This window comes from Hydractinia symbiolongicarpus, chromosome 14 (assembly GCF_029227915.1).
Source record: "Hydractinia symbiolongicarpus strain clone_291-10 chromosome 14, HSymV2.1, whole genome shotgun sequence".
Taxonomy (NCBI): Eukaryota; Metazoa; Cnidaria; class Hydrozoa; order Anthoathecata; family Hydractiniidae; genus Hydractinia; species Hydractinia symbiolongicarpus.
Window position 1 is genome coordinate 10,690,746 of NC_079888.1, and position 26,914 is coordinate 10,717,659.

A 26,914-nucleotide genomic window follows, 5' to 3' on the forward strand; every position below is an offset into this window, starting at 1 on the left:
CAAATAAACAAATAAACAAATAAACAAATAAACAAATAAACAAATAAACAAATAAACAAATAAACAAATAAACAAATAAACAAATAAACAAATAAACAAATAAACAAATAAACAAATAAACAAATAAACAAATAAACAAATAAACAAATAAACAAATAAACAAATAAACAAATAAACAAATAAACAAATAAACAAATAAACAAATAAACAAATAAACAAATAAACAAATAAACAAATATTGTTGTTATAAATAATACACCAGCTGATTTGGGTAAGAATTATTTTTCATCTTTATGTAAAAAGTCAATACGTAATGTAAGATTAAAATGCCGGTACGAAATGAAAACAAAGCAAAATTATCATAAAAGTGCGTCACATGCCAAACTCGTGCCACTGTACAATAACGCTCAATTCTTTATGTGATGACGAAATAAAACTTCAATTATCATACCGAATAATGACTACCCGTTAAGCTTGTTGTGAAGACAAACATAATAATTGAATTACTTCAATCAACCATATATTCCACCTTCGTCATGCAATAGTCAGTTCACGTCAAAAGAGCCGTGCATTACGTTATAAAACAAAAGTGACAATAAAAACAACGACAAATAACAACGATGGCAAACGATAAAAAAAACAGCAACACCAATTTAACTTCACAACAACGACAACAACGACAACAACGACAACAGCGACTACGGCAATACCATCTTCTAACCGGTGCCAGAACCATCAGCAGCAACCAGAAATAGAATTTTTAAACGTTGTTGTATAATCTGGAAAAACCTGCAACAAACCTCGCACACAAATCATGTTTTCCAAAATTAAAAACAGTATTGATGCTATGATTCAAAAAAGTAAAAAGTACTAGGAAGTCTATTTTTAAATGCTCATTGTTGTGTACATTTTCTGTACCTCAAAGAACAAGTATATGCTAACGATTCAGGTTAGTAATTAGTTCTCTTCTCTGACGCGCAAGAAATATTCTTTGGTTGATGAGTATAAATAACTGCAAATTTATATATAGAAAATTAAATTTACATTTAGTTTAGTTATTCTTTTAATTCCCCGTTTAATGCCCAAGAAAGAGTTGTCGGATTGGTGGGTATAGATAACGGAGATTTACATTGAATATAAAATTTACATTCTTACCAACACGGTTACACTTCTAACTGTTTTTTGTAAACAAATATATTTGGTCCATTAAAAAATATACAGAACATACAACTGAAATAACTAGATATTTATAAAAGTAATCCTAAATAAAAGAAATACATTTATGGCCTTGTTTTGAACAAATTTATCCCCAAGAATTGATAGGCTAACCTTCAGTACGATTAGTAAAATTTTTCAAATTATTTTTCTTGTGATAGGTGTTTTGTAACATTATGAAGGATTGTTTTCTGTTGTAAGATAGGGAATAACTATTATTATGTCACCATTGTCTGAAGCACTCTAGCATGGTATACCCTTCCACAAGCAATAAGCTTTAAATGTCGTCTGGATTTTTAGGCTGTTATATTTTTTCTGTTTGGTTAGTCACGACTACATAGATACAAGTTTTTCATACCTTACTTATTTATATTTAATGTTCAGGGATTATACTTGGCAACAGAAGAAAATGACAATCGATATGCTGAATGTTTGAACTGAAACGAAACAGGAATATTTTAGAAAGGGTCGTCATGTTTCACGTCGTGTTTAAGTAATGTAGTTTTTACATGATGTTTTATTTGAGGGGCGACATAAAAAATCAATTTCGGTTTCTGGGCGAATCAGTGTTTACATGATACGAAATAAAATTCATTTCAATGTTGGTTTTATATCGGTCAAATTGAACGAAACATTTCGACCTCGTGAATATGGCACAATTCTTTGTGGTGTGAAGACTCGTTTTATGTAAATTACCCTCTGTAAAGGCTACCTAACTTTTATAATTTATAAACTGAGACATGAAAAGCAAACAACAAGAACACTATCGCAAGGAACAAGAAGCAGGGGCAAGAAACTAAAAAGAAAGAAGGAGTGCTAGAAGACAAAAGAAAGAAATCCAGAGAAAGCAACAGAAGGCAATAAGTTGGTAAGTAGAAAAATACAAAAAGAAACTATAGAATAGATAAAAACATTAAGAGGGAAGCTAAAGTCAAGAACGGGAGAGACGAGACAATGAGGAATGGGAAAAGAAAAAGGGGAAAAAAAGAAGACTATCTTAGCATGATCTCCCTTCCCTTTATTAAAAAGCAGAAAACAAGAAATTAGAAAGAAAACAAATAAAAAAACCCGAATACAAATAAAAGAAGTAAGAACAACAAGAAAAAAACAAAGAAGAAACAAGAAACTTAAAGTAAAAAGTAAAATGACTGCCAGAGACAACAAACAACAAACAGGCAACAAACAAGAGATAAACAGAAGGAGAAAAAGAGAAGATGTTAATTATAAGAAGTTTAACTTTAACTTTCTCTACTCACTTAAATTTAAATTTGCTAATACCTTTATTTTGCCGGACAGTTCCACCTTGTAAATGATATAGAACATGGCAAATGACGATGATACAATATTTTTCATATAAAAATGTCTTATTCAACACATACAAACTGTTAACCATTTATCGTAAAGCAGTGAAGCATTTTCGCTGTCATTTTGTGTCGTGTGTATACCAAAGTAAAAATTAACTCAATTCCATTTCTTTCTTACTGGTTCATGCAGTAAGAGCGATTATGCTTTGCCAGCAAGTTCTGTATAACATCGTCGCATTTAATGTATGTAGTATTTATTTTCCAGATTTTCTTTGCAAACTTTTATAATAAAACGTATTTAAATTACACACCAATACAAGCTATTTATTGATGTAGAAAATTGATAAGATTTCCAACGTGACCTATTTTAGCTCCACTATTTAGTTTACTTTGAGGAGTTAAAAAAATTTTAAGGAAGGATGCCATTACGAAATCGCACAGTTTAAATGTATGTGGGTCCAAATTAAACCTGTTTCGATTGCGAAAAAATAGAATTATTCCTTTCCTACCAACGTCCTCCCACTCTTGGCCTACGATGTAATCTACTGTCGATAGTTCTGATCAAGGATTCCAGCAACTTAGGTGACGCATGAAATCAATGATTTAAGACAATCAAATGTATTTGCGCATTTTCACGTATGTATTGATGTACCAATTGCACCAATCAAGTTAAATTTTAAGGCTAAAGCACTTGTTGTCATGACGAATCACTTTTATAACTCTTTTCAATAACCACGGTAATCAATAAACAAATAAATTATGACATTAAATAAGTCAATAAAGAAAAAATGAGCTATCAAAAACGTCAATCTATGCAAACAGTTACTATGGACAACCTTCATATTTTTATACAAACAAAAAATAAACATTGCTCCTGTATGTCTTCACCAAGTAGTAGCCATGATTCTCACTTGTGATTCTTAACTAGTTGCAAAACAAACAAAACGCATGCCTTTTCAATTTCATTCTCCTATACTACAAAATCAAAGAAACAATTTCCTATAGTGAAATGATAGCACCCGCCCTTATAGTGGATTATTGTTTCACATTAAAGTTTTTATATATCAACAGTTAGATTATTGAACTTCATAATAAGAATATACATTGCTATCGTCTTCTTGTTACTTGTCCTTGTTGTATAGTAATTTACAACTTTGAAATCGTTGACCTAGTTCATATAAATAAACAAAAAACTTTCACAGGTGAGATAAGGTTTGCGGTTAAATTAGAGCGCCGTAAAACAAATGCTATCATAAAAGTATTTATTTTACAATAATTTTAATTCGAGAAGTAAAGACTTTAATTACGATATCTCTCTTTGTCCCTCCCTGTGCCAGCTACATAGGTATAGAAAAAATCACGGTTACTAAACGACGCAAGAATTATTTTTTCGTGAATGTGGTCCACCAAAAGCTAGAGGTATTTCTAATTCCATTACTTTGTTTTCGCATGAAGTAATAGGTTTCATCTTTTGCCAAATTTAATTCCAAGGACGAATATGTATGAAAAATAACCTTAAACACAAGCTTACCGATACTTTTTATTTAAGTTTTTTTATACGTTACCAACAATCGACACACATTTAGATGCGGATATGTTTACACAAAAAAGATAAGAATCCCACTTATTCGGAACCTAAAGGTATGATAATGACAAAGGGTGTGGTACTCTGAAGGACGAAATTCCATTAAGTAAATCTGGAAGCGTGGCTGCAAATTGAGTAGTTACTTCTCTACAATATAAAAACTGTCAATGAAATCTATTTGTTACTTTTCCGGTTGTAAAGATAAATGTCCTAATTGTCTAGAAAAAATGACGTTTATATATGTTGTTTGACATTACCAAAAAAGTAATAGCTTATGTGGAGTCTTGTTATTTTACCAGTGGTTCACAACTTATTTAAATTAAAATATATGCAAGCAAAAAAGATTTAGGTAATTCGTTGAATATTCCCCGACAACTGTAAACATCAAACTCCAGTATAATTATTAATGACTTCTCGATATCTCACTTCTGACAATACTATGTCGATCATCTTTATTATGACCATGCCAGCCACAATGTATAGTGCGTACGATGAAAGACGGAGCCAGACATACATTTTTATTGATAATCACTCACACAACCATCTTAAAGCTATTTCTTCTCCTGCTTATCTGTTCGTCTGCTGAAAGAAAGTAGTTCATCGTATTTTTTAATTCTGGGATGATAAAAGTATAGCCTAATTTCCGGTTCATACCACAATAACTAAATCTATATTTTAAAAAGCTTAAATTTTCATCACACTTCTAATCGTGTAATGAGTTGCATTACGTTTTAAAAAAACTCAAACCAGCATTCACGCAGAGCGAATACAAAGACAGATTTCAATAAAGAAAAATCAAAACAAAATTAAAAAAAGACAAGTTGGTCATATCCCGAGCAAATATTATAGTATATTTCCCTCAGTGAGATTAACAATCACCTCGTTGAACTTTTTAACACGTGCCCAATCTCAATCAGTAGGAGTGTGATAGTTAGTTCCCCTTCTTCTGTGACAGGATCTATACTACAGTATCCGCTAGAATAACGTGTATTATGGTCATACTATAGTTGCGTGCCACACACAGGGATAGGCAGTAGCCCTCAATCGCTCCTAGCCTTGCCAGGTAACAACGGAGAAAACCATGGCCTTGATCAATGTCAAACGATGCGTGACCTTCATCCAAAATATTACAACAAGATATTATCATAAAAATAAATATCTCTTTAAAAAACCTTTTAAGGTCAAAATACAATTCTCAAATTAGCTTTTTATTGCAATCCTGCAGCCAGGCGCCTAGAGAACTTAATTATTTTGCCAAATCACGAGTAATTTCTTATATTTTTATATTTTTTAATACCACATACATTTTCACACATTTCCCCCAACATAGATGTCTTTTTACACTGTAAGTAACACAAATAAAATTTAATAACAGATCACATAATTCCGGACCACTAACCAAAAATTGTTAGTGGTCTATAAGGAAAAAATATCTGTCACTCTCTGAAACGCTGTTTATCTTGCTTAGTCAACCATAAAATAAGTACTATAAAGTATATCTTGCTATGTTTTAGAGACATGTATTTTTGAAAACATACAAATGTTTATCTCACCAACTTTATGTTCAGCAAAACAACACAGGTATCTACAGATAGCTGACTTTCTTGCAACAAAAGAGCAATACTTAAAATATCTACTTTATAAAAATGTCTTTTGACAAAACCTTGTTTAAATTGACTTAATTTCAATAATTGCCACGATCATTCCTTTCTAACCAAAATATAATTTCAGTGATCTCATTGAAATTGTAATCTAGGTAAAATGGATTGTTTCAACGGTTATTTCGTCACGGATATAAATGGATAATGCAGCATACTAATATTTTATTCGAAAGAAATTCTACTAGAAAATGTTTCTGCTAGAAAACAATTCGAATCGTATAAATTCCACGAGAAAACTTGGTAAGGTAAGAAGAAAAACCAAGTTAAACTTCAGTAATGAATCTTCTTCTCCTTGTTCTAATTTATTGCGTCGAATACTATAACTATGAGTCTGTTGTATTCTATTGTACTTTTTTTTTCGCCCTTTATGAAATTGACATGTTGATATTATTTCTTCCCGCCTAAATGAAATTAACAACAAATTTTTTGGCAAAAAGTGCAATTGATTTCACGGTTTATTTTGCTAATGTTTTTTTTGTTTTCAGTGTCTTGTGCAAGTTATTTTACTCTCTGAAATTTCTGCAGTGAATATATCGCACTATGAATAGCGGATGAATCTTTTAGGATTTGTTTTTGCTATTATTGAATTGTCAACAGTTTCTACGAGTCGTGATTGGACAAATAAAAAATTTTCCTTTCGATTAAAATTTTCCTTCTCACTCTTGAACAAGCAGAAAGAGAAAAAATTTTAAAAGGAAAATAAGGAATTATCAATACGCATGCTCATAAAGGTTCCTGCAGGGGCGGATCTAGGATTAGGCAGCCTAGGCAATTGCCCAAGCCTAATTTTGTGACCTACTAGAGAAAAAAAATTCTATAGACAGAATAATCTATAAAAAAACTAAGTTATTTTTATAAACTTATTTTTGGCATTCGCCGATTTCGACTTCATGACGATGCGGCGTTTTTATCGATTTTTTATATTTTACTCAAATAAGCAAACCCGGGGCGATCTTAGGCAAAGTGTCGATTCGCCTAAAACGTCCGCGGGTTTTAAAGTTCCGAATGAATGAAAATCACAGATGGAAGAAAAAACGCCTGAAACGTCCGCGGGTTTTCAAGTTCCAATGAATGAAATTCTGGAATGTGAAGAAAAAACGCCTAAAACGTCCGCGGGTTGAAAAGTTTAAACGCCTAAAACGACCACGGCTATGGTTACATGGACAAGTGGATGTTTCTTTTTCAACATGGTTTACCTGGGTCAGGTCCAATTGCAGGGAGTACTTGAAATATCAAAGCAATTGTATGCTACCTAAGTTAAATGAAGAAGTTTTGATTTTGGAAACCCTTTCAGATATTAAAAGGATTGGAAATGCTGGAGGGAAATATTTTAGCCACGTGTGCCATGTTGTTGTCTCAAACCAAACCTTCATCTGCCTCTGCAAGAGACAATAAATACATTGCTTTAAAGTAAGTAATAACTTAAATATTTTAGTTTTAGCTGCTCCTGAATTTTAGGCACTTTTGTGTCAAGAACTATTCTTAAAAGTGGTAAACCACCAGATGTTCTTACAAAACATGTGATTATAATCTTTTTCTTATCAAAACAAAAGGTTTTAACTTGACCTCGATCAAATGTATTGTTTGTTTATAAAAGCCCAATGCTAAACGAGATAACTAAGCACTAAGGCAATTTATGTAAACACTGTCTTGGCGGTCAAAATATGTTTTGGTGTGTATGTTAAATTTGGTATAGAGTGTATTACTAGCTACCTACCTGTATGTGTATTAGTTGGAATTTTGTTAGTTTTTTTGTTTAAGTCTTAAGGTCACAGGCTTCGTGTAGGCTTCGTGTAGCTGTTTATGCAACTGTGTATCTTTGTTTCTGTTTGGGAGAGAAAACATTCTTGTAAGATAACTAAGAGACAGCTCTTTCATGAACGCAAAAGTCCAAGCTAAATGTTGATAGATCTGCAGATCATCTTTCCTTCCCCTAAACATCAAAATCAGAAAAGGTAATATTTAAATGTTGTCAGTCCTTGAAATCATAAGCACTTGGCCATGTGTCCCTGTTAAGCAGGTACACATTACAAGTTCAAAAAACTTTCTGTTCTCTAAGAAATCGATGTATACAGTATGAGATATACTTAAATGTCAAAGGATTCTACCTCGTCCCACCGCCAAATTTATACGTTTAGCATATACTTTTTTATTGTGATTGTCCCTAAGAACTTTGACTTTGTGGGAACTTTTAAACAGTGCATTTTATATACAACATTCCACTGCTCATTTTAGAACATTTAAGAACATGAGATCTCTTTAACTTTTCCATGCTACTTTTAATTGTAATAAAATTGCTAAAAACAAAAGAATGAAGCAATACCTAATCTAAGAATAGTCCAAGTTTGTTTTATAATATTTCTTATTCTCTTGTTGAGCAATACAACGTATATAATTTTGTTTTAGGATAAGATATTTTGATCTCATCCTAGTACCTATGATGAATATTCTTCTGACAACGAAAATCATCATCAATTAAAGAACACAGAATATTTGTTCTGAATCCTTATAATATATATTGGAAAACTGTAAACAATGGATATATATCTGGTATAATCCACAAAGTTGGTGAAAAAAATCAATCAAAATAACTTGTGAACATTCGAGTAAATCATAGAAATGAGTTTCGCATAAAACAATACAGATCGAAACAAGAATCGAAACAAGAATTGCGTATTAAAGAATGCTCTGTTACAGACTGTAAACCAATGAAAATGTCATGTTTACTTATGATTATGAGTAGGATTTGTATGTATGTTGCTTTTTATATGAGAATCTTCAGAATTGGCCTATAGTTACTAAAACTTTCCTAAAGATTTTACAGTATTAAAATATTTTTCAAACATAGTTGACAGGGACTTGCGAGGGTAAATAATATACAGACATGTTAAATGTTTTGATGTTATTTTTCTAATTTTTAACTCTTTTCTGGCTTAATAAACTGCCTTACTGTTGTGGGAATTTCATAACATTAAAATTAATGCTTAATAGAAATTGGTGCAAAACTACACCAGTAACCCTAATACTAAACTGTATTAACTTTATGAAGAGGTGATTACTATATACTCTTTGTAGACGTTTATTATATGTGGCTATCTTACGCAGTCTAACTGGAAAGCTTTCATACTTTTATATGCTGCTTTTCTTTTTGCATTTGCAGGTTATTAACACACACTATAATATTCCAAACAATATTTCTACGTTGCACTACTGTCGACTATCTATTCCTAAAATTGTCTTGTAATGTAATTTTTGTTGTATTGTTAGTTATTAGACTTATTGCATATTTTGAAATGAAGCAACTCCCCTACTTATTACTTGTACTCGTATTATGTGCGTAAAACGTAAAAAGATGCTTAGATGATACTTATTACCAGTATGTCATTCAAAGAAACTATGGAAATGCTAACCCTGTTTCGAATCGAATTTGCTTAACGGACGCATTTTCCATCCGCATGTTTTAACAAGGATAAAGTGTTAAAACTACGGAGGTTACTGTTTTTTATTTGGCTGTAAAGAAATTTTCGTTTCTAATCTAGGAAGGATTTTTAATAACTAAAAACCTTACTTTTGGGAAAATATTAGCTCCTTTTACAGCAAAAACACAAAACGGCCGATTTACCTAACCTACCTAATTTACCAAATTTTTCCTAACCAGAAAAAAATCCTGGATTCGCCCCTGTCCTGTTTCAACTTTTGTGGGAAATATGTGGCGTGGAGTCAGCCCTTTACCCGCCCAAAACATTTTTTCACTACAACACTTACCATAGTAAAAAAAACAATAACGAAACATTTCACATTACGTTAGACATTTTCCTCAATTAATTTTAATGAAAGTTAGACAGCGGAGAAACGACAAGTTCATAACAACCTCACTAAGCAACTTGAATAAGCATTTTAAATTATTTTACTTTTATAAACAGGCATGAACTTTAAATTTTAAGCATATATTTTTTATAGGTAGCACTGAAATTTGGCGAATTTAATAGATGTTCTTTATCATCCCAGTTTAAAAAAACGTTACTAACGCTTATGTTGTTGTGCCCCAATTTGTAATACTTGCCCCAATTTGTAATACTTGCCCCAGTTTGTAATACCTGCCCCAATTTGTAACACCTGCCCCTATTTGTAATAACGCTTGCCCCAATTTGTAACAAATCAAAACTGCCCCAATTTGTAATGTCACCTTGCCCTAATTTGTAATAATTTCCTTCCTCGAAAATATTTATTTTGAAAATCCTTTGTAAAAATTCGAGAGGGAAAAAAACATGCCTTTATTTATTGTTAATAAACCCTGTACAGGACCAGTCGGAAAATAAACATTAAATTTTTTTCGTGTAACTTTAATTTATTCTTTTCATCACCGACTTATATTAATAGAAACAAATAGGATCGTAATGCATAAAAACCAGGTTGCGTCGCAATGTTCGAGTGTTAGTGAACGAATGAGATTGGCATAAACAACAACATTAACAACGAAGTTACTTTTATTCTTCCCTATCTTGATATCTTTAACATTATCGTAAAAAGATTATATACACCCGCTTGGTGACGAAGAATACGCCGCGATTGTCAAACTTGCAAGTGGTAGATTTAACACGCCTGTAAAAGATAGACCAAGGATTGAAAAAAGCTCTGTTGTGAAATTTTGGAGATCGAAGGGAAGATTCACGGTAGATGAAACTGGACATGTTTTGTTATACGACAATAGGAAAGTATGGAATCATTATTTATAATGAATTGAAAATAAAATGAAACAGGTTGAAAGACCTTCAGCTCAAAACCAAATTTGACCTTATTATAATATTGTTGTCAAAGATGTTCAGTTAGTTTACGTGCATCATATGTACAAAAAAGTTGTTTGGACGTGTTTTTTGTTGATTGTACACTTTTTTCGTTTTTATAAAATAGCGTTTTTTAAAAAAATGAATGAAAGATGTCTAGTCTAATGTTTTTTTCCTCAGAGGTGTTCCGGAGATGTGTTTGATGAAAATGGATTGGTTAATGAGGGAGATGCTAGCAAAGAGGTGTTCCATGAAAGTGGATTGGTTGATGATGGAGATGGTAGCGAAAAGATGTTCGACGAAAATGGATTGGTTGATGAGGGAGATGTTAGCAAAGAGGTGTTCGATGAAAATGATTTGGTTGATGAAGGAAATGGGAGCGAAGAGGTGTTCGATGAAAATGAATTGGTTAATGAGGGGGATGGTAGCGAATAGGTGTTCGATGAAAATGGATTGGTTGATGAGAAAGATGATTGCGAAAAGGCTCCAAAAATTTATTTGTAGATGGTTAAAAATCAAATACCACCTTTAAGGACAGTCAGAGCGAAATATTTGATTGATGTCAGTGGTAAAAGATGCAGTGGTATTTCACTGCATTTAAAACAAGTTCTATCAAACGACACTAACCGGCCAGAGAAAAGCAAAATAGGTAGATTCATAAGATGGAATCAAGCCGCGTTGGCGTTGCAAGCCTTAACGTATGGATGGTACGCAATCTTGCTTATCATATGGCCAAAAGAAAATTGATCGAGGATTTTTACTTTTGTATATATTTTGGTATTTGTTCATTTTTTTTTTTTGAAAAAAAAGAAACTTCTGTTTGTTCTTTCAACCATTTTTTCCGTTATTATACCCTTGACAGCACGTGCGCTACATTAATAAAAAATTCTTGGCAGATAGTGTGTCCTGTCAATTCGGCTAGCTAAAACTGCGGGAAAGTAATTATAGTATTTTCCATGTTATTACAGATTGGGGCGAGGGGTTATTACAAATTGGGGCGAGGTTTTATTACAAATTGGGGCAGCTTTGAGTTATTACAAATTGGGGCAGGTGTTATTACAAATTGGGGCAAACGTTATTACAAAATAGAACAACTCTATTATTACAGATTGGGGCAAGTTGTTATTACAAGTTTGGGCAGGTATTACAAATTGGGGCAGGTGTTAATACAAATTGGGACAATTATTACAATTTGGGACACAACATATGCAATGACAAATGAGCCTATACATACTCATAGAAAAAAATGATATAAGAATCTATCTTTAATAATGGGAGAAATATAAGAAGGGTGAGCTTTAATTAGTACAGTAAGCAGCAAGTATAAGCATCCTCAGTTCATAGTGTTGTTGCAAACGTTTTCTAACAAAACATACTTGTATTAGAGAAAGAAGAACGGAATTGGAAATACTTGAGCTAAAACTATGAAATGGCATTAAAAACAACTTGCTATAAGTTTCAAGAATCTAAATCAGGCATATGTAAAGATTCAATTAGGAAGAATCATCAGCGGAAATAATAGTGGCGACAATTTTCTTTATACACGCCAGCATTGCTATAAACTTTCTTGAAGTAAAAAACAAAAACATTTATGATCGGAATTCTATATTAAAAAGCTTTTTAAAGGCTACTTAATTAATTTGTAGCGTCGTTTTACGGTTTAAAGTTTTTTAAACAAAAGTAAATTACCTGGATATTGGATTAACCAAAGTTGCCATGAATGCATCAAAACATATTTTCAATACTGCTCGCAGCTAAAAATATCTTTAAGATCTGGAACAAAACTTCTGTCATGTGACACTAGCTACCGAAATGTTTTAAAATTTTCGAAATCTAAGAATTCAAATTTTTCTTTCGTAGTTGAAAAACAAGCACAATTGTTCAATTTAAGCGCAATTAGATGGTTAATTTAATTGCTCTTTGTCTGCAGAAAATTAGTTAGTCACTTGAGAAAATGGAAAGGATTTCTAATGAAGCGCCCGAGGCATATAGTAATTTTCCTTTGAATAGCTAATGATTTTAGGAATGTGAACATTTTTAATGGAAACTAATATATTAGAACACCAATATGTCAAATCTTACAAGCCAAACGAGCTTACAGGAGAAAAAGAAACTTTAGAAAAAGTCAAGACTTACCGTGTCGTTCCTAGCAATTCTCTCTGCTCCATAATCTTTGACTTGTTTTAGTCAGAAGTCCTGGTGACCAACAATAACGTAACAACGCCAGCATATATAATTATGTCTCAAAAAAAATCTTCCAATAAAAGTGCTAGTTAAGAATAGCCGAACCTAAAATTTGATAAATTAAACACTATCCGACGATTTTGTTGACCAAGATGGTAATTAGTCAAAATGCCAAAATGTGCCAATGCTATATACACAACCTACATACACAGCCGAAATACTATGATAAAAAAAATCAGGAATATTCATGTCAAACTGAACAAGTCTATAACTAATTTAATCAACGTTTAAACTTGCAATAAAAGCAACAAAAGAATTTCTGACAAATTGTTTTCGTTCGATCTTCTGAACTGGATTTTCCAAGTTTAACAGCTGCTCCATGATATTACCACAGTTCTTGTGGAGTTTATATCGTTTGAAGTCTTTTATGCAAACCAATGTCGGACCAGCTGCAAAAAAAACTTAGTAAGGGAAAAGGAGAAGCGAGGAAAGAAGATGTAATCCCTTTTACTAAATAAGCTTTAGTTTTAAAAGTATTCTATTTTTTTAGGAAACTACACACACGATAGTTAGCCCTGCTCCCCTACCCTTGCATCTAATACAAGTTTAAGTATGGGAAATGCATTCTTATATAGTCATTTGTTTGTTTGTTTTCTTAATTGCAGATTAGTTACAAGTAGTATAAAAGTACAATGATTTTAAGGTAAATATGCTTGTTGGTAAAATCATGTTGCTTTTCATTGTAGCTAAGATAGATAACATCCAAGCAGTTCGTTTGATAAAACGTCTATATCTACATAACTTTACTATTAACTTTTCATACTTGAGAAGGCTTTTTGCTCAAATATTTCACAATTCAAACAAATTATTTTTCTTATTTTTTATTAATAAAACGCAAATGAATTTTATGAAATTTACAATAAATGTATTATAAATCTTTGGCAAGAACATTTGGCGAAACCAAAGAGAAGAAAAAAACAATGAGTAATAAACCGAAACTGGCTACTCTGACCTTTATTGGAGAAAAATTCCTCACTTTCAACGATGTTATATATACCTGAAATCTGCCTATCGCACATATTCATTTGCTATTTTGTGCATTCGTCCATTTTTGTCTCCGTAACACAAAGTTAAACTCGCAGGGGAAGTAAGATATTTGGTATTCCAATATTTTCTTTTGTATAAAACTTCATTTTAATCTTGCATCAAGTTTCTGCCACGTGTTAACCCAGCTAAAAAAGCTGAATTTAAAAGCTGCCACTACTTCTGGTAAAATCAGTAAAATACACTAGAATAGTAGTAACCAATTCACCTATCTTTGACATTGCCATGCTTTAATGTGCTAATCAATTTTGCTAGCAATTTGAAATGATTTCCTACGCAAAAAAAAAAAAAAAAACTATCAAAGATATTTATAATATCAATACTTCCTGTGGTTTTTTCTTAAACCTCTAATTATCGAGTTGCTACTGGAAGAAAAGTAAAGTTCAAAGGTTATTTGAGGTTCTGTTATACTATTTTAAAAGATATTGATTAATATGAATTAATTAATGTTGATTAGGACAGCGAAGGAATGTAGCTGATTCGAAAGCATAGAAATACGATTTTATTTGACGCAAATGGTAGTGCGGCTGTGGCTATGGTATCCATAGCTGTACGTTGAAACTTGAAAATGTCATTTGCACACAACATTGGACAGAATTACATATGCTGTCAAAGTGGCTGTGTGTACACCTATCAGTCGCCATTATTGAGTCTGATAATATCTTTTCTAAAATTTTAATGCGGAATAAAGGCTACAGAAAAAAAACCCAAACTATTTAGAAACCAAACTCAGCCGGCCTACGCAGCAATGGTTTTAATTATTATTAAAAGTATAGATTAAAATATTAACCCATAAAAAAGCTATCTTTATTGCGACAACCATTGAGTTTTGACTAAACAATGGAATCTGCGCTGTCAAAATATGGAGTGTGACTCAAATTAGCATTAAACGCTGGCCACCGGTATTAGAATAAATCTTTGAATAGGATTAAGGTCAAGTATACATAATCTCTTAATGCTGATGAAGTGATTGCTAAGCTGCTAAAATGTTTGTAGAGGTCTATATACAGCGCAGCGGTTATTTAATACGAAAAATAACATCCCATATCTACTTCCTTTGTAATTGTTATCACCATAAAACAATAAATCATTTTAAACGAAATACAACTTAATATACACATTCTAAACAATTTTCTTATTATACCTAACAACGCTTTCTTTTCTTTCGTAAGATGCAAAGCAATAGTTGCGAAGGCGTTCTTAGTGTGTCAATAGGGATCAAACTAAGGTATTTTTGATGTGAATGCCTTAAGGAAAAATATGGCAATACAATCTTGAAACTTCTGACAGGATATGTTATCAACATTAATCCAGGATTTTAAATTGATTGTTGGATGAACTGAATAAGAGATTTATGTAATGACAAAGTTACTGTATTCCAGATTGTCTGCCGTCACTAAAATGATTGTAAATGTATTCAAAATAAAATGTTTGCAAAGCTTAGTTAAGATGAGTGCATTGCAACGGTAATTATACAGGACTTTTATTCTAGCTGAAATAAATTGCGTTTAATACCAATGTCATGCCTGTCTCTAGGTATCAAGTTTCACTTGTCAATCAAAACGTTCAGAAGCACAGGTTTTCATATTATTCCCTAAAACTCGTCAATTTAAGTAGTAAAATTATTTACTCGGTAGATTTTTTCTTCTAAATCTTACATGTAGATCAAAAGGGTAAAGAAATATTCCTGGGAAGAACAATAGATTCATGCGTTAGTTCGTCCAATTATATGCAGCACACAAATGCTACTTTGGATCCAAAACGGAATTAGGATTGAAGAATGCTTAAATTAAGTATAGAAAATATAAAAGTTTAATAAAGCAAAACAGAAAACTGTTCGAAATAGCAAATGTTCAAATTACTAGCTTTCGAATTAGCAGTTACTGTTGAACAGAAGGTTGAAATTTGTTAGGAAGTCATAAACATTTGCATTCTTTAGTGACACTTGGCCGATGATTCATAACTTCTGCTGTTGTAGATAATATGCTACTCCTCCTTACGACCTGTATTTAGATACAAATGACATCTAACCGGAAAATAAAGGTATAGCGAATATCATAACCCATTATTTACTTTAGGTTAAAACAAATAAATAAAAAACAACACCAGTAATAATCTGAACAAATGATTATCTTCTTCATTTTTTAACGCATCCTTTACTTTATAATTAATATCAAAAATGCGCTTTTTATATTTATAAAATTAAATTTACAAATATATGTGTGTTTACCTTGTTGTACATGTTTAACAAAAAGAATACATACATTATTGTTGTCAGGGAGCCATTTTAAATAAATTATTCGAATGAACAACGTTACCTTAAGCTCGACGAAAATTGAGCTTATGTGAACGAATGCCAAGTCTCTTTTGAACAGAACATCTCGTCTTATTTTGGTTCAACAACTGGCAACAACAAAAAGGATTTGTGAGGTAGAAAAAAATACAATTGTGATTTTTGTGGATATGTAATTGACGAAGATTTGTTGTGACAATGGTAGTCCTACATGACATTTAGCAGAAGCAAAAGTAAGATTATCATAACAGTTTGAATGGAAAAGGTAATAATGTATTGGTACATCGAGACAAAAGAATATCAGTATGTTAATTAGTTAATCACGATAATATCTCTAACGGATTTTCAGAGATTTCCCATGTACAAACAATGGGTTATGATATATACAAACAAATTTTTGCTTTTCAAGCACATAATATGTACAAAAAATGGATTTTTAACCTTTTCATATATGTTAGACAGATCAATTTGGTCTTTTAGTCAGTTAAAACAAAACACTAGGTACACATAAGATTGTAAAATAGGCTTTTTATCTCCAAAAATTTAATTACAAAAAAGCTATCCTTTTACGCTATCAATTTTCCTAACAGAAAAAGAACATTAACAATGCAGCTAGCAAAAGTCGTAAACATTGTACATACCTATGTGGTCTTCATAGATTTGGTACAATTGACAACTCGGTAGAACAATATGTTCTATTGTCTGAAATCGAGTAAATTCTCAAAAGCAAATAGCTGATCTATTTAGATAATAATAGCCGCCTTACCATTGAGATTTAAATTCCTCTTCACAGATAAACAAAACCTCCTGACAAATTAATCTAAATTATTCAGTCTGAGGAATTCTTGTTTAAATAACAATGTATCTACTGTGACGCTTCTGTTAAACGCTACATGTTTAAACGCCCACTTCTAAAAAACGTCATTTACGCCAAGGGGCGTTTTTTAACAAGCAATAGCTTAAATATTATTATAAAAATATTATTTGCAAATCAATGCAGAATTTAAGAATAGGACCTTGAGAATAATGTAAAATGCCGAAAACAAAAAGGCCATTGTCTTTCCTTGTTTAAAACATGCGGAACATAAGTTTGCGAATACGGAGCAAATTCGCAAGCATTAATTTCGCATTTTTTCTTCTATATTATTTTTTCCCTTAAGGTAACTTTAACGCAAGTTAATATAAGTGCAAACGTATGCTGCAAAATTAACTCACACACATTTACTAACTTATTGTTCTGAAATAAAAGAAAAGCAAATACTAATATATTGCACAGAAAACAGAAGTGTTTTTTGGAGTTTCTGTTCAGGTTTAAAATGGGGTTGTCTTTGAATGAAAAAAAGCCACCGCCATTAAAAAGAAAATATTCCATTGTGCTAATTAGCGCAGATATAAAGCAAGGACACCGTATGGAACATTTTAAACACTTTGTTTGTTTTTCGTCGTCGAAGCAGAAGAGTAAATTAAAACATATATTACAATCCATCATCACAACTGTCATATACCATGTCAGATTAGGCCGACAAATAAATCAACATCAAGATAATACGTAGTTTTCGTCGGACATTCAACATACAATTAAGTTTAAGTAGACAAATGATAACTAATAAGTTCGATCAAATAATTAACTTAATATCCCATGGAGTAGAAGATAGGTTTTTTTAACAACACGATTTTTATGAATAAAACAAAACTTTTCAGGCTCAAGTGTGGCTTATTTGTTGCTGTTGTGAAGATCAAATTTGTGTATTAACTTCAGTTGGGCTGGTGTCTTAATCGAAATCAATGTTTTAATCATGTTTCTCGCCATATAAAACTTGTACGACTTTTAGAAAAAGCAAAGTCATGACATCTATCAGAGTGAAAAGTTTCTGACTATTTCTGTTTGTGTTAAGTAGCATACACGTAAACGTTTTCTCCTTTAAATTAAAGATTGACTGAAGTATCTTCGTTAAAGCTAGAAAAGAATAATATTTGGCGGTAACAAAGGAGAGGTTTAATATGGGGACGTAGCTATCTAATTATAAATTCAAGCGAAACTCCCTATTTAAAACGAATTTCTTGGTTTCTCTTGCCTTAACAAACTAGTGTCAAATTGAATTCCTTATCTCTAGCTTGTAAGAAATAGCGGATGCGTGCTGTATAAAAACTTATTAGTCAACCCCTCCCTCTCTTTTCATCTCACACACGCACTTGAATACCTGGAAAACATTCACATAACTGGTCACTAAGCATGTAAATATTATCCAATTATGTCTATTCCACTTTAAAAGAAATGATGTTGTTTTGTGTTTTTTAATATCATGTATTTTACAAGATTTGGCTGATGTTATTGGATCAGTTTACTGTACTTTTCTATTGTATTTCCGCACGACGCATATCTTGATTTCACCACTAAGATAAAAAAGAAAACAGAGTGTGTGCTTTTTAACTATTGGAAAATATACCAAATGCTACTAATATTTATGAGCGTTAATTTTCGCGGATTTTGACCGAATTCGCGAAGTTAGGTACCCACGAAATGCTTAAAAAATGACCGACCGACCAGCAAAATGCAACATTCTTCGAGCCGGAAAATCGGGTCCTGCGAAAACTAGTGCATTGATTGTGGATTGATTTTATCTTATCCTGGTAACAAGGTTTGCAATCAAATTACGCATAAAATTATTTTGGTTAAGAATGAAATAATTTAGAAAAATGAGTTTAAGTTTTCTTATTTTTGCCACGGCAGGCTGATATAGCTACTGGACAGCTTTGTAAAAATGTCGACTTGTAGTTTATGCTGCTTTTTACGCAACATAAAATCGAAAGAGTGTCTGATTTGTAGATCTGTGTAAATGAGAGAACGCTGCATGGTTGAAGAATCCTCCGTATATAAGTTCGATTTTCTCATGTAACAAGTTTAATTTTTCGTCAATTATATTTTTGAATTAACACTATATTTGCTTAACTGGCAGTCTTGGATTAAGTTAAAAATGTCAACTTTAGATAGAATTAAGTAGAAAATCTCAGCTTTGTACCAAGAAAAAAATGACGACTTGGGATCAGATGAATCCCCGTCTACTTAAAATATTACAAAAGATATTTCCGTAATTATTTAATATGACCATTTGTGCGGAATTAATTACAAAACTAAATCGGAAATTAACTCAACTTTTTTTAATGTACTTTGTCGGTTTGTTGAAACGTTTCGAATCAATGAGGACTATCTTTGTTGGCCATAGAAAAAACAAATAAGTTTCAATATGCTGACTAATCATTTCTAAAATTTCTTTCGTTTCCTGGTAACTCTTGCCAGTCTCGGTAATGAGAAAAAGTTAGGCCGAATATAGATCTTTTGTTTAAACTACAGGGTTTCCAGGCAATGTCACAGATTGTCAATGAAGAGAGCTTATTGTCAATGAAATATCGTGAACAAGATAATAGAACTCTTGCGTGAATACGCAACTTTACTTTCCAAGTGCATTTATTCAATTTTCTGTCGACTAGAAATACCTTAAATCAAGTGGCCATCTTTTAATAGCTTTCACTTCAAGATTTTATTTTCCAAAACAAGAAAAACTTAAAATCTGTGTTAGGTTTTGCTGAACAATTTTGTAACTTCAGTAGGATCACACAACTTCTTTAAAGTTTTAGTACTAAACCGCACAAATTGCCGAAGTCCTTAACTATTCTCTAGTACCTAGATATATTTCCAAGACGTCCTTCTCGAGAAAATAAAATGAATATATTTAGTTGACATGAACGTGTGTTTCAAAGTTATAAAAATAGTAATGCAGTTCTATTTAAAGATTTCTAAGTGAATCCTGAAAAAAATCTAATTTTATCAATATTGAAGGCATAAAAAAATTCACAGCAAACTGTACTCTTTTTTTAATATGAGAACAAACAATGCAAAAGTAACATTAGATATTAGTTGGAGAAACCTATAAAATGCGTTAAGAACATTCTAGCCTTAGCATAGATTTGCATAGATTTGTAATCTAGAAGAATTATTCAAAACTTAAATGAACGTTTACTTATGAATACTTGTTTTCCCTCTCGAAAAACAGTGTTCTAAGTAAAACGCGTACCAAATTTTCCTGCTAAAATACAGCATACCTGGGCTACCTCATGCAGATGAGAAACTTTAAATCAATACAATATCAGGATGCAAGCATTCCACATCGTTACTTCTTCTTTGGCTTCCATAAAACAAGATTTCTAAAAAAAAATTACCTTGATGAGATTACACTATAATTTTTTTCTCTCGCTTTCGACTGCTTTTTTTCTCTCTATCCTGTTCAAATATAATTAGTAATAATACTAGACTTAATGGGCATTTATGTATGAATGCAAGTAAATGCTGTGAAACAATAGGTAGTTAAGTTGTTGTACAGGCGGGTATTTTTTTCTCATATAAAGACTTAATGAAATCATTTTCAAAGCATTTTACTTCATTGCCGCTTTCTTTGTTGACAAAAAACAGATTGCGACTTGTCAGTTTCCTCTCGTCCGTTTCTACATTTGACAGCAAGTTGACAACATAGGATAAACCTGAAATAAGATGATGAGATGAAACATTTCTTAAAAAAGGGCCAGGTCATGGAATAAACCGGAGACGGTTAAAGGAGGAGAACGTGGGGGATAGGGGGTGGCGGTGAAGGGGTCCATCCCGCCTCCGGTCGCATTTTAGCAGTAAAAGGGTAGCTTGAAATGTGTCCTTTGACTTGGTTATTTATCTTTCTTATTATAGTTCAGGCCCTCCAATTCCAAAAAACTATGAAGGGACTTTGTTTTAAACAGCTCGGAGCTGTAAAAAAGTCTGGGTGTTTTTAAAGCCTTCTATGAGTGACTATTTGCATCTTTTCTGATTATGTAAGATTTTTCAGCATTCGTTCATAAATAGATTTTAAAGGGAGAATTAAATCTAAAAAATGATAAAAAAAGTCAAACGTGAATAATAGCTAGTTTCACATATTAATATTCTCTTGCCACATAATAACTCGATACATGGTAAGTATAAGAGATTTTTCCTAGCCTAGACCACGAACACCTAACAGTTGAATAAGGTGATGACAGTTACTTAAACAATTACATTTCGTTGACATTAATACTTGCAGCAGCGCGTCTACTATGTGTTAACGAGGAGTCAGTTTATTAATGTTCAAAAATGGCATCCTTAAATGTGGTCACTGCTGTTTGATTAACTTAAATGGTTCAATTATATTTAATATGTATCCAGTCGCCAGTTCTTTTGTCTAATTACCGTAATTACTGCCTAAGCTTAGTTCTCAGATCTCTGAAGCCGCTAGCAATTTAGTCCATTTGGTTTCCCATGACAACGTAAAAAATGGTAGCTATATTTACAAAAAATACTTTTTCGAGAATATTTTTGAGCAATTGACTATTTGCATGATTTAGATTTTTTTTTCTTTCTTAAAAAAGAATTTTGTTCTCTTTGTTTTGCCTAAAACTATACTTGATAGATGTGTAAACTTATACAAATACAATGCACGTAATGCAAAGCTTTTGAAGCACAAAGAAAGTAAATTTCTATTTTCACAAAATTTGCGGAATTTAATTGTCGCAAAGTATTATGACTTGTTATGTAGCGAAAATCTTAAATCTTAAATTTAATTCCCTTAATATAGAGTTTAAATGCAAATCAAGGTCACAAAGCGATAAAGGAAGAAAACATATCTTTTTATAGTTATAGCAGTTGACTAGCGAAAACGTATGGGTTGACCTTGATGGTAGACACGCGGATATGTCTCTTATGAAACTTAATATCCTCCAGTCATGGTTATCGCAACATCAGAAATTATTAGTCGGTGCTCGCTTTACGACAATTGTTTTCTTTGGAAATCTTTACTAGGACAGCTATTGTCCAAGTGAGGCACAACTCGCGCTCTCTTTTGCACTGCACTCCACTTAACTCAACCATATCACAATAAATATTCTAAGAACTGGCAGAATCTTCCAACAGCATTTTGCAGTGTTCGGATGCAACAACAAACGGTGACTCACTTGTGCATCACGTATACTAGTGTGAGTACACCAGTAGGGAAGAATTGAGAGGCTTAAAACAGACGACAGGAAGTTAGTTAGAAAGAGTCACTTCAGCCCTGCTAATTAGATGAGAAAAAGTTATCAAATAAAATTCAATGGATTGCCTTTTAAAAGAATAGAAAGCCCAGAAAACAAACAAAAAAATGCGTTAAAATGTTTTTTTCTTTAGGAAAATGCAAATAATTGAAAGTAATAGTCGTTTGCCAAAGAAAAAATTCACGAGTTTACTGTTAGAAAACTATTTACTCTGCAGGGGACTTGAAATAATGCTTCTGGCAGTCATTCTGAACACACAAATATAGCACGAGTATTAATTAAATTATCCGTTTTGTGGTCGTGTATATCAATACTTGTTAACATAAAGGGTACGAAATATGGGTGTTATAAATTTTGATTTCCCACGAAAAGATATTAGGTTCGCCCTCCTTTTGTCACGTCTCCAAGTTTAAAGATTTATTAATAAAGATTAATTAAAAGAAGAATTATTTTTCACCTGCTATTCAGATTTTCTATTTTGCATATTTATTTGTGTGTTCAATTGTTTGTTTATTCATTCTTTCAATTATCTGCTATAATTAACAACAATTATAATTCAAAAAATGTTTCTTCGATCATCTAGACCGCCTTGTCAATTAAAGTACAAATAATAATAATAATAATAATAATAATAGGAAGGAAGATAATGAATATGAAAATCTAAAAGTAGCAATTAATATATTTCAAGATATCCGCCTTGGGAATGGGCAATAAAAGAAGCAAAAATAACTAATAGCCGTCACTTTGTCCACAAAAAAGAAAGGAAAAGGAGATCCAGACTTTGATAAAGAAGACATGCGTTTTTCTCTGACCCTCCTCGCTCTGTTGTGTATTGTATCAACCAGTAAGTGTCCTAATTTATACCCTAATTTAAGTGAGCTAAATTTCGCAAGTCTTTTTTCGCGGGTAAAAAAATTGTATATCGTGAGAAATAATTTTTACGAATTTTAATTCAACAATACTCCGGCATAAAACTAGTTCCTTTAAGTTAAACCTTTGAGCTGTTGTAACTGCTTGGCAACAAAGTTCTTAAGTGCAACGCTGATGCTGATATTCATATTTACTTATATTTATTATTGTAGCTGCCTTCATGACAAACAACAAAGGTGGAAATAAAAGGTCCTCTGACCTACACAACATGGCGAAACACATGATCCAGATACATCCCCATATATCGTATGAACTTCCTAACACAGACGAACCCATCGAAAATAGAAAATACAAAAATACTCAACGTATGTTTAAAAAATAAAGGTTTCTATAAAGACAGTTCAAACTTGTTGTATATACTTTAAACACATGGAGGATGTTATAGCTAACTAGATTGTTAATTATTTTATTAACCAAGAATCCAAAGCAACCATTTATCGTATTGAGAGCCTTCTTGTTATCTCAATCGCATGACACACGCCACTGGAAACTGCAGCAGGTGAAGCAGTAGAACGCTTCAGGATAGGAGTGTTCTATTAGAGTTTTGCTTTTTCTGATACTTATTTTTTAATCAAACGCAAGAAGCATATGAAGTGCATATGAAGTGCGAAGTTGCAAATGATTTTTTGTCCATCAGTGCAAATGTCAATTGAAATAAGGCATCTTGCTACTTTGGATAAAGTAGAAATAAGATTTTGTAAGGCGTTTGGCACTGTATACTATTCTTACTTCAAAATTCCCAAGCTTAACCACTTAAAAACCACAGCTTGCAATTCGGCCGTTTTTTGGTCAAAATCATGAATGAAGTGAAAATATGTGCCCTAGACATCTGCGAATATTCGGTCCAATATTGACTCCACCTAGAAAGAAAAAATATTCGCTATTTCAGTTGTTTATATCATGATAACTCTGAAATATTGTAGTTTAGGCGTTCTGGGAGGTGTCATTAAACACGTTACTATATAAGCAAATCTTTGGTCTGCAGAAGTACAGAAGTTTTCGCGAAAACGGATTTGCGCGAATGGTAAAATTCGCGAAATTTTGCATTTTGTGAACATAAAAATTTCGAGATGAGTAATCGTAAAAGATTTTGCAAACAAACTTTCGCGAATCACGGAAAGTTAACCCTAGAATTTTTAAGGATTATACCTCAAAACGTTTATTTTTTTATTATCAAAGCGTGAAATTAAATCTAAGATAAACAATTTTCATGGTTTATTTATTGATTGGAATAAAATATAAAATAAATGAATTCCTTTTGCAAACATTAACATTTGCGAATTAACCCGATACTTGTTGTCTGACATTTCATGCGTTGATAAAATGCACAGTAGTTTCAACTTTCAGCATGTTTGTTCTACTTTTTCAGTTGCGTAGATTAGATAGGCAGCGTTTAAATTTCACCAGTCGCATTTTGGTCAGCACATTTTGAGAGTTAAGACCTAAGTTCGCTGTAAACATTGAAAATTAAACATTAACATGTTCAAGTTGCGTGAATCTAATATAGAAATATAACTGCTTGAAAGGGCTACATTTTTTAACATTTACAACTTCTCTCAATATATATTTTTAGGAATTGCAGAATTTAGGAAACAAAAAGGGTGGGATCTGGACCTAAATTTTTGTTTTTAAAATATTAAAAAGACCAGAATACTGCACACGCAAACATTTCAAAGTCTTCAGTAGCACGAGCTGTTCTTGATAAATATAACCTGTTAAAGCTTAACACTTTTTCACTAACTAATTTGGTGGCTAAGATATTATGTTACACAGCAGTTGCAAAGTCTGTATTACTAACATGAGGTATTTGACACGAAGATTATACTAGGAGGGATATAGCTGACAGCAAAAGACTATTACTTTTGTATTTGCTATGCATGTGGATACTCTGTCCAACACGCAGTACCATCTCTAATTCCTTCACACCACTTGCTTATTGTCTCAGCAAAGTGATATGCTTATACCATGTGTTATCAGAACTGGGACAATAAATCAATGACTCAAATACCACACTAAGTAATAAGGTAATGATTTATCACGTTTGAGGTATGGATGGCTCAGATTCAATAGTTAGTTGAATTAAAATGTATTCTCATTTATGTCATTAATATTTGATAACGTGCGTTCGTTGACCAAAAGGATTAATCAGACTTGCTTACTATTTCTTCAAGTCAACATTGGGTGATTTTGAGTCACAATAATAGCTACTACAGTTTTTATCCATTCGTCTAGCACAGTTTACAATGAAAATAAATATTTACCTAAAGAAAATATCAGATGCACAAACAGGCTATGACGAATTTAGGGATAATAGAAAAAAATTCTGATAAAAACCTAACTGGGGAAGATGAAGGTGATTCGAATTAACACTGACTTCGAGGTTTCAAATATTGTAATTTCTTATTTCACTTCTTAACCCGCGGATCCCACTGATCTTTCTTAGTTGTGGATATTCTGCCTATTTCCCACTCTCTAGACTCACAGGGTAATGCCTTTTTGTCTTTGGTTTCTTTTCTCAGCAAGCTCTTCGCCATATCCTTTTAAATATAATGTAGAATGTTGGCCAACATAAGTAGTTATTTTATATTTAAAATGTTTCAGCATAAAGCAATGTGTTTCTAAAAAATGTTAAAACATTGGATTACCACCAACTTGGGATCTTTATACTCCAAAGGTTTATCTCAAACTTTTTTTAATAACTTTTTATGTGTTTATAGTTACACCTTCAAATTTGGTGACTTTTCCTAACTTTTATTTAGCTTTATTTTCCAAAACATTTTTTAGAATTATGCTGAAGTGTTGCCATGGCAACACTTTTTTATGTTGAGTAAAATTCTAAAAAAAATTTTTTTGCTAAAAAATGTTTTTACATATTTTTAAAAGCTTTATATGACTTCTTAGTTTATATTGTTATCAGCTCCTCCCCAGCATTCCTCAATGGCCCCTAAAAGGCCCAGCAGGAATAGGGTTAAACGTCAATAGTTCTTGAAAAACGGATCTTTTTACCTTTATTGTTAAAATATAAAACTTTTGCACAAATATGACGTCATTTTTTATCCTAATGATGTCATTTAAATTTATTTTCTTACCTGAAATCAATTTTTTTTGATTCAGTGAATAAATCTATAAAGATATAAGGCCGTATCATTAGTAATGCTTGAGAAATTTAAATTTATTTTAAAATTTGGAAAATGGCTTATCTTAGGCACATGTGACGTCAAATCTGACCCCAAATGCAACCAACTGGTCCTTTTACAACAAAATTTATTGAAATTTATGCCAAGGACTCAAAATCTCAGTGACTTGGAATGGTTTTTTTGAACTGATAATTGACTTTCCCCTTCACAGTTCGAACTTATCGAGATCCAAGAAATAAAACTAAAATTAATTACAATCATAAGGAAACCAAAATTAAATCCTTCTTGCTTAAGGTATAAAACGTTTGAACAATCTTTTAGGCTTTTGGTAGGGATTTTCAAGAAAAAAACAATCACAAGCATTCAAAGAACAATTCCTTTCACTTTTGAAAGAAGTTACAAGCTTTTAAACGGATTTCAAACGAAACCGTAGCGTAGAAAAAAAACAGTTTTTTTATATCTTACGAAATTAAACTTGTAAAATACCTTTGACCTCAGGTGACTGCTGAGAGTGACACACAAGACGCGCTTTTATTATACTCCCCGCGGTCAGTTATTACAGCCTATAGTGCGCAACACTCGATATATAAAAGCGCGTTTTGGCAATTTCGCAGTACATGAAACGCGGGA

At 32.1% G+C, this 26,914-nt stretch overlaps 2 long non-coding RNA genes across 2 annotated transcripts in view; one reads left to right on the forward strand and one right to left on the reverse strand.

Moving 5' to 3' along the window:
- The window catches only part of LOC130625877 (uncharacterized), a 43,622-nt gene extending 20,033 nt beyond the window's left edge, over nucleotides 1–23,589 (forward strand). Inside the window, exon 2 of the long non-coding RNA XR_008981769.1 lies at nucleotides 23,300–23,589. This is a non-coding gene — a long non-coding RNA (uncharacterized LOC130625877). The remainder of the gene's footprint in view (nucleotides 1–23,299) is intronic.
- On the reverse strand, nucleotides 890–20,414 carry LOC130625878 (uncharacterized). The gene is made up of 2 exons (XR_008981770.1): nucleotides 7,483–20,414; nucleotides 890–6,166 (listed from the first exon to the last, which is right to left on the reverse strand). It is a non-coding gene; the product is annotated as an uncharacterized LOC130625878 (long non-coding RNA).
- Nucleotides 23,590–26,914: the final 3,325 nt, after the last annotated feature.